Consider the following 12,302-nt stretch of genomic DNA (forward strand, 5'->3'; position numbering starts at 1 on the left):
ATTCAACAGCTGAGTGGGATCCAAAGCCTGCCACCCTAACCATTAAGCCAACCACAGGCATACAATGCATGATAGTGGTATAAATATGCCAATTCCAAATTGCCAACATTTCACAGCAGCCAAGACAATGTCCAGTGGTAAGAACAAAGTTTCATTCATGGTGGAATCTATAATATTTGGACAGCAGCACAATAAAAAGAAAATTGCAATGCAGTTTTACTGTTCATATTTATAGACAGCCTTTCTAAAAGGGGAAATTTACCTGGTTTAAATGGGTTTTGAAAAGATGATTGCATATGCTTTTCGCATTTGAAAATGGGATGTCCATTGGGGTGTGTAAGTGTTGTTTATAATGAAACAAAACAGGCAGTTTGAGAAAGAGGAAGCCATGACTCAATTATTGCTTGGGATAGACAGTACACTCGAGGGTTGTGGATGATGCCAAGGTTCAGTAGTCTGCTAACTGCCAGGTTGTGTCACTTCTTTTCATCTGAGAGCTATGCAGACCGCAAACGGGAGTCAGTAATTACTTCCTTTTAAAATATAATTTAACATTTAAAATAATTTTCAAACTAGTTTCAATAGTTTCAATGTTTAACTGAATTATTGGTACATATCGGTAGTGAATGGAATTCCTTGAATACTTTGGTACAAGCTTGTTTGGCTCTGAGATTTTTTTTTGGTGCAGGCTGGCAGGTAAATGGAATTTTTCATTGGCTTGACTACTGTTGTTGTTTTTTTGTTGTTGTTGTTGTTATTTTTTAGAATTGCGTCAAATTTTTGGGTTCACTGGAATCTGCATAGTTCCACTATGCCTGGTAAACAGACAAATATAAGGAGCAGATGTGTATACTTTCTTCCTTCGTTCGTATGCAGCACAAGCCTGTGGGGTGGCATCATTGGCTGAGGGCAGGCTGTGCCGCTGATGCAATGCCCTCTGCTGGTTAGGGCAGATATTTGTAATTTGGCAGTTGTGCCGGTAATAGCTCACCAACTCTTCATGAAGGACACCTTGGGATCCATACCATCCACCAACGAATGCTGGCAGACGGGACGTCAGTTTAATGTCCATCCGAAGGATGGCACACACATTGATGAATCACCCTGCCTGTGAAACACTGGGATGACAGTTTATAGCTGTGTTGGGATTCATACCCAGGATAGCCAGCTTCGAGGTAAGCATGCACACCTCTAGGCCATCCTTTCAGCAAGTATGTATAATCAAAGGCTCAGAGAGTTGGGTAACCGGAGAGGGCCAGATCAGGTTCAGGAAAATAATAAAATTGCAGATGATATTGTCATGTTGCATCACTCCTATTATGTTCTATCATTGTGGACATGTCCTTTCCTCGTTTATAATATTGTCAACTGCTGACACAACTATAGCATCTTTGATTTTTTGATTGTATCGTCATACTTTACAAATTCATTGTTGGATTACACTCGTCAATACTGTACTTAGGCCTCATACTTTACTTAAGATTTGCGGTGGTCTGGATGGTGGCACCCTCGAGTGCTTGTTACCTTGTTGTCGAGAAACATAAGTGTTCTGTGTTTATCATTTTACGATGTCACCTTTTATTGTGCTCTAAGCCAATTAGTGAGACAGACAATTAGCTCATCCTACCACAGGCCAATAAGTGGCATTGTCCATTTACTGATTTCTGAACCTGCCAATGGGCTTCATGTTGTTGTGTACACAAGATTATCTCCAGAATGATCACTTCCCCCCTCTTCACTGTCTAGATCTGTGCGTATGTGTCCCCATAATGGAATGGAAGCATTGAAATTCATTCTTTCCTTCACATATCAGGCCACCTTAATGTCTTTAACTGGTGCCTGTTTGTTTGTTGTTGGTCCATGGTTGCTCCCTTTCTTTTTCTTTCAGGTCAGATCAGATCTGTGACCTGCTGCAGGTATCATGTAAACCTGTACTAACCAGTTCCATGGTCGGGTTGCTGGTGACTAAACCGTCTCCGCCACCAGGTTTCTTGGTGAGGAGGGTGTTTGGATACGGACACCCAGCAGGATTAAAAACAAAACCTGTCAAAGGGCAGAGGAGCTCCTTGTGAGACAATAGCCATCCAGATTTAGTGCCCAACTGTGTTTGCGGACGTCCTCCTGCAGTTGGGTTACTTCTTATGAGGAGGTTGGTGGCAGGATTTGCACTCCGGCCACAAGAAAACCCTTCATTCCGCAAAACATTCTCGAAGCATAAAAAAATCTGAAAACCCACTCCGTGGGAGTACCTCCTGTGCAGCTTCCCTTTGCAGGACAGCTCACCGGATGACATGATTGGGGCAAAGCCTTCGGGACCCCAAACGTTTGATGATAGGATGGAAACCGTGGGGTAATATTCCCAGGTCAGATTGCGGGAGAGTGTGTCGGGGTGGTGCTGAGGTGTCGTCCACCAGACGGCGGTTTGCTTGGGTTAACCTGAGGCGGTGCCTTCGGGTGGGTGCATGGAATGTCCTATCCCAAGGAGTGGATAATCACCTGTCTCTGTTACCATCTGAGCTCAAGCGTTTGGACATCGGGATTGCAGCACTCTCTGAGGTTCAGAGACCGGATTGCGGCGAGATCATCGTGGGTGGTTACACCGACTATTGGTTTGGTCGCTCTGATGGTTACCATACCCAAGGAGTTGGTGTAGCTGTGTCCAATAAGCTGACCCCAATGACGCTGGTCAACGAGCATATTATGAGACGAAATATTTGTCACTCCTTGGGTGTCATTTCCCTGGTCTCTGCACGTGCTCCAACTGAGGCAAATGATCTCACCGTGAAGGATGGATTCCATGCCACGCTCGAGTCTGTGGTTGAGCAATGCCCCAGGCGAGATATACTTAGAGTCTTGGGGGATTTCAATGGATCAACTGGAACTGATAGGGATGGTTATGAGATGTGTCTTGGTCCCCACGGGTCAGGAACTATGAACAAGAATAGCACTAAGTTCCTTGACTTTGCAAGAAGTCATGGACTTAGGGTGGCTGGTTCATGGTTTCAGCGCCCACAAGCTCATTGCTGGACTTGGTATTCCAAAGTTGGTGGTGTGGCAAAGGAGATTGACCATGTGCTTATTGATGGTCACTGGAGGATGATCCAGAGCTGCAGGGTCTACCGGAGTGCTCAGTTCCTCAATACTGACCACAGGCTTGTTGTAGCAACTCTAAAGCTGCATCTTAAATCCTGGAGAACGGTACCATCCCAGCCTCAGTTGGATGTTGGCAATCTCAGGGATGATAGAGTAGCTGAGGAGTTTGCGAACAGGCTGAGTGGACACTTGGGGGGTCTGGGTGCTTTCGGAGATGCGAAAGAGTTGTGGAGTACCTTCAAGACCACCGTCCTTGATGTTGCCAGTGGATGTCTTGGAACTCACTGGAAGACAAAAAAGAATTTTGTCTCCCAAGCAACACTGGATACCATTGACCAGAGTCACAGGGCCAGGCTTAATGGCAGAGCTGAGCTGTTCAAGGAACTGAGGCGTAAAACTGTATGTGTGATCAGGGTGGACAAGGAGGCTTATGTGTGAGGAATCTGTGAGGGGGTAGAGCATCACCTGTGGTCAAGTGATTCTCGTCCTGCTTACAGGGGAATTCGCGCAATGCATTCCTCCAAGCCCATCCCTCGGTGTACCGCATTTAGAGCAGAGGGTGGTGGGGTCTTGACAGAGCAGTCCAAAGTGAAGGCCCGCTGGGCCGGTTACTTTGAGCGGTTCTACCAGGCTGATCCACCAGATGTCGAGTTTGACGTCAGGTGTGTTACAATCCCTGTTGCTGACACTCAAATGAACTGTGGTCTACCTTTGTTTGTGGAAACACAGGCTGTGGTTTCACCGGTTAAAATGGGAGTAAAGCTCCAGGGATCTGTGGCATCTATGCTGAACTTCTCAAGGCTGGTGGAAATGCTGCACTCGTGTCATTGCATGTAGTTCTGTGCTCTACCTCGAACACAGGCATCATCCCAACTGACTGGAAGAAGGGCCTTGTTGTCCCTCTCTGGAAAGGGAATGGTGATCGCAAAGACTGCAACAAATACCGAGGGGTGATGTTGCTCTTAGTGCCGGGCAACGTCTGTGCTCGGATAATTCTTGATAGGGTTCGCCACCATCTGCTTGAGCACCAGCGTCCAGAGCAGTCAGGCTTTACACCAAAGAGGTCAACGATTGGCCGTATCCTTGCTCTTCGGGTCCTCACTGAAAGCAGATGAGAGTTTTGGCAGGGGCTGCTCGCTGCCTATGTTGATCTCTGTAAAGCATTTCATTCAGTGAATCGGGATGCCCTCTGGAGGATTCTTGTTATTCGAGGGGTGCCACCAAAACTGATCGATCTGATGTCTGAACTACACTCTGGTACTGAGAATGGTGTGAGATGTGGTGGCACCATCTCTGACTTATTTCCTGTTGTTACTGGTGTTTGTCAGGGGTGTGTACTGGGCCCCACACTTTTCAGCACTTGAATGGACTGGATTCTGAGAAGGATGTCAGAGAGATCAAGCTGCGGTGCATCGTTTGGGAATATCAAGATCTCTGACCTTGATTTTGCAGATGATGCAGTCATCTTTGCGGAGACTCTAGATTTCCTTTTGGGGGCCCTCGAGGTGCTGAATGAGGAGTCAGAGCCGCTGGGATTATGGGTTTCATGGGTCATAACTAAGATCCAGGCTTTCGGTGACATCTTGGATGCTGTTGTCCTGTCTGTGTCTGTTTGTGGTGAGGACATTGAGATTGTGGAGAGATTCACTTGCCTTGGCAGTGATATTCCTGTCTCTGCTGGCTGAAAGACAGAGGTCAACAAACGTCAGGGTCGGGCCTGGGGAGTTATGAATTCACTGGATCATGCGGTGTGGCGCTACCGATACCTGTGCGGGAGGACAAAAGTCCGAGTCTTCAGGTCCTTGGTGCTTCCAGTCTTGCTCTATGGATGTGAGACTTGGACTTGAACCAGGGTTCTGCGACAGATACTTAATTCCTTTGGTACCAGGTCTCTTCAGAGAATCCTTGGCTGTCGCTGGTCGGACTTTGTGTCCAACGAGCAGTTGCTGAGAGACTCAAATGAGATTTGTTACCTGCATCGTCCGTGAGTGTTAGCTGCGGCTGTATGGACATGTGGCTCGTTTTCCTGATGCTGATCCTGCTCACCAGATTCTCTCAGCGAGGGAATCTCGTGAGTGGAGGCGGCCAATGGGTCCACCACGTGCCTCGTGGTTGCAGCAGGTTGATTAGCATCTCAAGGAGATGGGGATGGGCCAGGAATCTGCCTGGGGGATGGCCAGATGGAGGCTCCTGGAGTACCAACGGAAAGTGGACGCAGCGACGCGCTGCTCTGGCGCATGCTCCCATACCTGACCTGACCTGTTGCTTGCACTTATTTCAGGTACCAAAAGATTGAGTCCAACAAATAGTTTTTTTTCGTTAGGAATGGTTTGTTTACATATTGCATGTATGAAAATGTTACAATTCAACACTTAGGGGGTTTAATGGGGATGAAGATAAAACAAATAAATATGCAGCACCTTGTGGTGCACATTTCTGAAAAACTAGCAGAACTATGCACCATAAGGTCACCAGTTAGGCAGAATGGGCAGTGTGAAAGGAAAGGAGATGAGAAGGAGGGATGGGGATGTAAGAAGGCACAGGAATGAGAAAAAACAAACAGGGTGAGAGGATAAAATTTCTGCTATTTTAGCATACGTACCATGTAAATGCACCCCTATTCACCACACGTCATTGCAGTCATTGATCTAGTCCACAGACGACATGTGATGAAAGCCCGGGCGGAGTCGAAGGGAACCTTCAGTAAACACGATTAAATGGTGGTGATAGTTTGTCAGCACGTTTGAGTTATTGAAAAAGAGCCATTACTACCAAAGAAGACATCCCACCCTTGACAATTCATTGGGTGCTGGCTTTGCTTTTTAAGAGCTGCTGCTATTTTAACAAATAATTTAGAAACAAGATAGCCCGTGGTTTATCCTGTGTGCCAGCGTCTGACCCAAAACAATGGCTGGCACACGTACGAATAAGAGTAGACGGAAAGATAATTACTCACGATCAACAACAGTGTGCTGTGATTTTTGAATAGATCAACACAGTGCCATTGGAGTCCATTTAAACAGTTCCTTTGTCATAATGTCAATTTTTTAATGTTTATTTTGTCGTTTTCAAAATGTGCAATGTCTCCTCTGCTTCTTTGCTAACCTCATACATTGGTGTTTCTCGAGGCAGATGTCTTGTCGTTATATTGACAGATCACCTTTGACTGTCTGCAGTTGGAAACGTGGCCAGCAAGCCCATTAGAAGGGTTAGGGCATCCAGGAGGCAACACACATATGCGCCATAAGGTCAACAAACTGCTGGTTAGCAAGAAAACGTCATTTAACGTGGCAGCAATCATAAGATCTTTGGAGAGTTGTTGTGGGCTGAAGTTTGATGCCATATACAGATAATGTATGCAACGTTGTTGTGATGGTGGTGAAGGGGAGTGGATGGCGATTGAGAGACTACAATCAACAATTTGAAGTGAAGGAAAGTAGATGGCTAGTGAGAGAGAAAAAGATATCTTTGCAGAGGGCTGAAACAAGCAACCAACCGTGTTTTTAAATGCATACAACATGAAGACAACCACTTAAATGCTTTAAATTGCACATAACATGTAAATAACCACTGAGAAGGTTTTAAATGTATATAACATGTAAATTAACCACTTCGAAGGTTTTAAATGTATAAAACATGTAAATAACCACTTCAAAGGTTTTTAATGCAGATAACATGTAAATAACTACTTGGAAGGTTTTAAATGCATATAACATGTAAATAACCACTTGGAAGGTTATAAATGTATATAACATGTAAATATCCACTGAGAAGGTTTTAAATGTATATAACATGTAAATAACCACTTGGAAGGTTTTAAATGTATATAACATGTAAATAACTACTTGGAAGGTTTTAAATGTATATAACATGTAAATAACCACTTGGAAGGTTATAAATGTATATAACATGTAAATAACCACTGAGAAGGTTTTAAATTTATATTCCATGGAAATAACCACTGAGAAGGTTTTAAATGTATATAGCATGTAAATAACCACTTGGAAGGTTTTAAATGTATATACCATGTAAATAACCACTTGGAAGGTTTTACATGTATATAATATGTGAATAACCACTTTGAAGGTTTTAAATGTATATAACATCTAAATAACTACTTGGAAGGTTATAAATGTATATAACATGTAAATAACCACTTAGAAGGTTTTAAATGCATATAACATGTAAATAACCACTTGGAAGGTTTTAAATGTATATAACATGTAAATAACCACTTGGAAGGTTTTACATGTATATAATATGTGAATAACCACTTTGAAGGTTTTAAATGTATATAACATCTAAATAACTACTTGGAAGGTTATAAATGTATATAACATGTAAATAACCACTTGGAAGGTTTTAAATGTATTTAATATGTAAATAACCACTTTGAAGGTTTTAAATGTATATAACATGTAAATAAGCACTTGGAAGGTTTTAAATGTATTTAATATGTAAATAACCACTTTGAAGGTTATAAATGCATATAACATGTAAATAACCACTTGGAAGGTTTTAAATGTATATAACATGTAAATAACCACTTGGAAGGTTTTACATGTATATAATATGTGAATAACCACTTAGAAGGTTTTAAATGCATATAACATGTAAATAACCACTTGGAAGGTTTTAAATGTATTTAATATGTAAATAACCACTTTGAAGGTTTTAAATGTATATAACATGTAAATAAGCACTTGGAAGGTTTTAAATGTATTTAATATGTAAATAACCACTTTGAAGGTTTTAAATGTATATAACATGTAAATAACCACTTGTAAGGTTATAAATGTATATAACATGTAAATAACCAGTGAGAAGGTTTTAAATGTATATAGCATGTAAATAACCACTTGGAAGGTTTTAAATGTATATAACATGTAAATAAACCAATGTCACCTGCAGGGTGACCCGTATCTTGCCAAATGGTGACCACGTGTGACTTCTTTAAGGTCACACTGAAGTGAACAGAGCTGCTATCCACCAGGAGCGACTCCTTGAGGAATATCTGCCTACGAGAGATTCCGATGAGAATCGTTCTACAGAGGAACCATGAAAAATATGCGTTTGCCTCATAACGTCACCAAATGACGTCATAATGTCTCAAGCTTGACATATCTAGAAAGCACTCATCGAGCTGTTCAATTTGAGGTACTACACGATATGGTTCCTAAAACTTGAAAATTTGACCTTGGGGTCAAATATGTTTGACCTCAGGCGCTAACCATGAAGGTCAAGGCCAATCGCCACCAAAAACTAATCAGTTGAGCGCCAGACCATATACTACATTCCCATAAAGTTTGGAGATGATTCGATGAAAATTACTCAAAAAATAAGGGTTTCGTCGACCTCAATGATTTACCGCAAAGTGACCTTGACCTTTGACCTTGACCTTGACCTTTATGTGTGCTGAAGGGTATTGTAATAATACCACGATATGTGTACCCACAAGAGTTTCCGATGAGAATTGTGCTCTACAGAGTGATATAAAGGTGAAAAATCCAATGATTACATACAAACAAACAAAAAACTTACCAAGTAACAGATCTTCTAAAAACTTCGTTTTGGCAAGATAATAACCACTTGGAAGGTTTTAAATGAAAATAACATGTAAATAACCACTTGGAAGGGTTTAAATGCATATAACATGTAAATAACCACTTGGAAGGTTTTAAATGCATATAACATGTAAATAATCACTTGGAAGGTTTTAAATGAATAAAACATGGAAATGACCACTTGGAAGGTTTTAAATGTATATAACATGTAAATAATCACATGGAAGGTTTTAAATGTATAAAACATGTAAATGACCACTTGGAAGGTTTAAAATGCATAGAGCATGAAAATAATCACTTGGAAGGTTTTAAATGTATACAACATTTAAATAACCACTTGGAAGGTTTTAAATGTATATAATATGTAAATAACCACTTTCAAGGTTTTAAATGTATATAACATGTAATTAACCACTTGGAAGGTTTTAAATGTATGTAACATTTAAATAACCACTTGGAAGGTTTTAAATGTATATAACATGGAAATAACCACTTGGAAGGTTTTAAATGTATATAACATCTAAATAACCACTTGGAAGGTTTTAAATGTATATAACATGGAAATAACCACTTTGAAGGTTTTAAATGAATATAACATGTAAATAACCACTTTGAAGGTCTTAAATGTATAAAACGTGTAAATGACCACTTGGAAGGTTTTAAATGCATATAACATGTAAATAATCTTTTGGAAGTTTTTAAATATATATAACATGTAAATGACCAGTTGGAAGGTTATAAATGTATAAAACATGAAAATATCCACTTGGCACTTGGAAGGTTTTAAATGCATATAACATGTAAATAACCACTTTAAAGGTTTTAAATGTTGATAGCAGGTAAATAACCACTTGAAAGGTTTTAAATGTACATAACATGTGAATAACCACTTGGAAGGTTTTAAATGTATATAATATGTAAATAACCACTTTGAAGGTTTTAAATGTATATAACATCAAAATAACCACTTGGAAGGTTTTAAATGCATATAACATGTAAATAATCACTTGGAAGGTTTTAAATGTATATAACATGGAAATGACCACTTGGAAGGTTTTAAATGTATAAAACATGTAAATAACCACTTGGAAGGTTTTAAATGTATATACCATGTAAATAACCACTTGGAAGGTTTTACATGTATATAATATGTGAATAACCACTTTGAAGGTTTTAAATGTATATAACATCTAAATAACTACTTGGAAGGTTATAAATGTATATAACATGTAAATAACCACTTAGAAGGTTTTAAATGCATATAACATGTAAATAACCACTTGGAAGGTTTTAAATGTATATAACATGTAAATAACCACTTGGAAGGTTTTACATGTATATAATATGTGAATAACCACTTTGAAGGTTTTAAATGTATATAACATCTAAATAACTACTTGGAAGGTTATAAATGTATATAACATGTAAATAACCACTTGGAAGGTTTTAAATGTATTTAATATGTAAATAACCACTTTGAAGGTTTTAAATGTATATAACATGTAAATAAGCACTTGGAAGGTTTTAAATGTATTTAATATGTAAATAACCACTTTGAAGGTTATAAATGCATATAACATGTAAATAACCACTTGGAAGGTTTTAAATGTATATAACATGTAAATAACCACTTGGAAGGTTTTACATGTATATAATATGTGAATAACCACTTAGAAGGTTTTAAATGCATATAACATGTAAATAACCACTTGGAAGGTTTTAAATGTATTTAATATGTAAATAACCACTTTGAAGGTTTTAAATGTATATAACATGTAAATAAGCACTTGGAAGGTTTTAAATGTATTTAATATGTAAATAACCACTTTGAAGGTTTTAAATGTATATAACATGTAAATAACCACTTGTAAGGTTATAAATGTATATAACATGTAAATAACCAGTGAGAAAGGTTTTAAATGTATATAGCATGTAAATAACCACTTGGAAGGTTTTAAATGTATATAACATGTAAATAAACCAATGTCACCTGCAGGGTGACCCGTATCTTGCCAAATGGTGACCACGTGTGACTTCTTTAAGGTCACACTGAAGTGAACAGAGCTGCTATCCACCAGGAGCGACTCCTTGAGGAATATCTGCCTACGAGAGATTCCGATGAGAATCGTTCTACAGAGGAACCATGAAAAATATGCGTTTGCCTCATAACGTCACCAAATGACGTCATAATGTCTCAAGCTTGACATATCTAGAAAGCACTCATCGAGCTGTTCAATTTGAGGTACTACACGATATGGTTCCTAAAACTTGAAAATTTGACCTTGGGGTCAAATATGTTTGACCTCAGGCGCTAACCATGAAGGTCAAGGCCAATCGCCACCAAAAACTAATCAGTTGAGCGCCAGACCATATACTACATTCCCATAAAGTTTGGAGATGATTCGATGAAAATTACTCAAAAAATAAGGGTTTCGTCGACCTCAATGATTTACCGCAAAGTGACCTTGACCTTTGACCTTGACCTTGACCTTTATGTGTGCTGAAGGGTATTGTAATAATACCACGATATGTGTACCCACAAGAGTTTCCGATGAGAATTGTGCTCTACAGAGTGATATAAAGGTGAAAAATCCAATGATTACATACAAACAAACAAAAAACTTACCAAGTAACAGATCTTCTAAAAACTTCGTTTTGGCAAGATAATAACCACTTGGAAGGTTTTAAATGAAAATAACATGTAAATAACCACTTGGAAGGGTTTAAATGCATATAACATGTAAATAACCACTTGGAAGGTTTTAAATGCATATAACATGTAAATAATCACTTGGAAGGTTTTAAATGAATAAAACATGGAAATGACCACTTGGAAGGTTTTAAATGTATATAACATGTAAATAATCACATGGAAGGTTTTAAATGTATAAAACATGTAAATGACCACTTGGAAGGTTTAAAATGCATAGAGCATGAAAATAATCACTTGGAAGGTTTTAAATGTATACAACATTTAAATAACCACTTGGAAGGTTTTAAATGTATATAATATGTAAATAACCACTTTCAAGGTTTTAAATGTATATAACATGTAATTAACCACTTGGAAGGTTTTAAATGTATGTAACATTTAAATAACCACTTGGAAGGTTTTAAATGTATATAACATGGAAATAACCACTTGGAAGGTTTTAAATGTATATAACATCTAAATAACCACTTGGAAGGTTTTAAATGTATATAACATGGAAATAACCACTTTGAAGGTTTTAAATGAATATAACATGTAAATAACCACTTTGAAGGTCTTAAATGTATAAAACGTGTAAATGACCACTTGGAAGGTTTTAAATGCATATAACATGTAAATAATCTTTTGGAAGTTTTTAAATATATATAACATGTAAATGACCAGTTGGAAGGTTATAAATGTATAAAACATGAAAATATCCACTTGGCACTTGGAAGGTTTTAAATGCATATAACATGTAAATAACCACTTTAAAGGTTTTAAATGTTGATAGCAGGTAAATAACCACTTGAAAGGTTTTAAATGTACATAACATGTGAATAACCACTTGGAAGGTTTTAAATGTATATAATATGTAAATAACCACTTTGAAGGTTTTAAATGTATATAACATCAAAATAACCACTTGGAAGGTTTTAAATGCATATAACATG

This window comes from Eptatretus burgeri, chromosome 2, assembly GCF_056783735.1.
Source record: "Eptatretus burgeri isolate ZD-2024b chromosome 2, Ebu_testis_v1, whole genome shotgun sequence".
Taxonomy (NCBI): Eukaryota; Metazoa; Chordata; class Myxini; order Myxiniformes; family Myxinidae; genus Eptatretus; species Eptatretus burgeri.